This window comes from Pinus tabuliformis, chromosome 8 (assembly GCF_031772625.1).
Source record: "Pinus tabuliformis cultivar Carrire ecotype Pingquan chromosome 8, CPIR1, whole genome shotgun sequence".
NCBI lineage: Eukaryota > Viridiplantae > Streptophyta > Pinopsida > Pinales > Pinaceae > Pinus > Pinus tabuliformis.
In genome coordinates this window covers 1,367,335,231-1,367,337,905 of record NC_142294.1, presented here as the reverse complement: position 1 = coordinate 1,367,337,905, position 2,675 = coordinate 1,367,335,231, and the positions used below count along the sequence as shown (strand labels likewise).

Here is a 2,675-nt window from a genome sequence, read left to right as displayed (position 1 = left end):
CTGGTGCCATCCTCTACTCTACCTCCAAGTCAAGGTCGATCCCAAGCACTCGTTTTAAAGCCTTCAGTTGGTAATGCAAGGCTTTTGCCACAGGGCACTGGTTTTTTTTTTACTCGTAAGCCAAGTGCACAACTGCAGAATTCAACACCTAGGCCGTCAGCGGAGCCTCTTATTCAAGGTCTATGCGGAGGATCTAAATCTACGGTAGGTATTTTAAAATTTGAAAATTTTAGAAAGAAGGAAATTATTTTAATGTTCACGAGGTTAAAGATAGTTTACTAGACAGATTGCTTCTTACTCTGCTTGATGTATTCGACCCTTTTTCTATGAAGCTTCAAAATAAATGCTCTCTGTTTCTCGACAAGCCCTTTGCTAAATAGATTATCCCAAGAGTTAGCTGTCAGCGTATCTGTATAATTTTCTCTGTTGTCTTTGAAGGCCTCACATTCTAAAATGAAATGTTTTTATGTTTCCACTTTTCAGGTAGAACAAAAAATGCATATTCTTTCCTCCCACATTTCTTTTGGCCTTTTCCAGCGCTCTGTTTCACAATGGGTTTTATGAGAATTAGTCCTTAACTGAGCAATAAGAATATTGGCTCTCCAAGAAATATTGATCTCTATCTATGCTTTTGGTTAATGACTATGAGTGGTTCTCGGGGCCATGCCTCTTATGAAAAAACTCTTTAGCCTCACGAAAACCACCTGTTCACTTAAATAAAAAGTCAACATCTTTTTGGAGTATTTTGAGTCTTTGAAATTGTGAAGAAGCAAAGCTGTGTGTTCAGTAGTGAAGTGGCGGGACTACTATCCTACATTTGTCCAACAAGCAATCTCATTAGATATGGAGAACAGTGAACGTCACATTGAACTTGTTGGGAAGCTTCTAGAGTTTTTTGTATTCTGCAAAGACATTGTCTGATAAATAGAAGCTAAAATTCAATGACATTTTTATTTTGAAAAGACATCTTCTGATAAAAGACTAAAATTTTAGAAGTATTTTAAGACCAATTAGGTGCATCTGAGTATACCAGTTTTGTGGTAATAGATAGAAACATCTTTTACCCACTTCATGAATTGGGCAGATTCGTTTTCTAGGCTAAAAACTAATTGTAAATTGAACTTCAAGGCTGAGATTTGGGACAGGAACCCGAGATTCTGCAGGATGATGTGCTTTCATTTTTCATATGCAGATGGGAGAGGAAGGAAGATGTGAGGATCAAGAAGAAATCAATATGGACGAGGTCTTTGAGTGGTGGGTAGTGCCCAGAAGGGAGGAGGTCAGGTTCTGACATTAACTCAGACAATTTCTTCAGTTGTGAACATTGATTCCTCTGGACCCAACATAATGACCAACTCGTCACAGAGGTCCCCACACAATCTCCGGGTGTTTACCTATGCAGAGCACAGGGTTGCAACCAGGAATGTCAGTCGCGCCCTCATGCTTGGAGAAGGTGGATTTGGATTTGTGTACAGTTGTTTGATAAAAGTGCAAAGCAAAATTGACTTAACGCCGTTGCCGGGGATCGAACCCGGGTCACCCGCGTGACAGGCGGGAATACTTACCACTATACTACAACGACAGTGTTGTACCAAAATAGTAAGGTGTACCATTCAAAGAAAATTGAGGTTGACGATGATAACATCCATGGAGGGAGCGACTTCATTTGGAATATAGATTTATGAAGCGACTGTTGTGATCTGGTGTGGCATATCATCATCATAATAATCAAAAGTCAAATGTTAAAGAATGGATTTGGTATTAATTATGCTCGTTAAACGCCTTATTAGTCTATGTTGAATGGATTGATTGTTGCCCGTGTATGAGTTTCGTTTGTATTTTGAAAATATAATTTGTTTTGATTGTGATTGTCGATGGGTATGAGTTTTGTTTGTATTTTGAAAATATAATTTGCTTGGATGGTTAAGTACACTTGTTAGTTTGAAATGGGTTGATAAATGAATTATGATGTGATTCTCATTATTTTTTTTTCCTTTAAACTCTATGGATCAGAAGTCTAAATTCAACAATAATTTTAATATTTATTAATAAGATAATGATATTTTTCATTTATATAATAAAATAAAAATTATGGGGAAATAATATTTGGAATAAAGTTTTATATTTTTTAATAGAATTTTTTAATTATAAAAATTGAATTAATTTAAGTTTTTAATTACAATAGGAATAGGAAAAAAAGGTTCATTTATTTACAAAATTTAATTTAATCTAAGTTTAAACAAAGTTGCAACATAATTAAGAATATTGTTATTTTCTACCTACCACCACTATTGTTTTCTCCTGACACCATTGTTATTTCTACCTGCGACCTACTATCTCATAATGTTATCAAAGTATCAGATGTGCCTACTTTGTCATAATGCATGTGGTATGGGACATATTTCTTCCATTGCTTCAAACCTTTCATGATTTCTTTCCACTACCAATCAGTGGATTCAGTGCATCCGCAAGCTTCTTTTACCATTTACGTCTTTTGTGCAATTGAGATCATTTTTTCTACAATTGAGATAATGAAGCAACTATGTTGCTAGCTTGCAACATACCCTAGATCAAAACTCATTAACTCTCATATCTAAGTAAGATACAACATCATTGGTGAAATTTCATACAACATTCTCTGCAATTCCAAGTCCTTGTGAAGCTTGGTCGTAAAA

At 35.4% G+C, this 2,675-nt stretch overlaps 1 non-coding gene across 1 annotated transcript; it reads right to left on the bottom strand.

Moving 5' to 3' along the window:
• Positions 1 to 1,510: 1,510 nt before the first annotated feature.
• Positions 1,511 to 1,582, bottom strand: TRNAD-GUC (transfer RNA aspartic acid (anticodon GUC)). Its single transcript has one exon. It is a non-coding gene; the product is annotated as a tRNA-Asp (tRNA).
• Between the last annotated feature and the right edge of the window lie 1,093 nt (positions 1,583 to 2,675).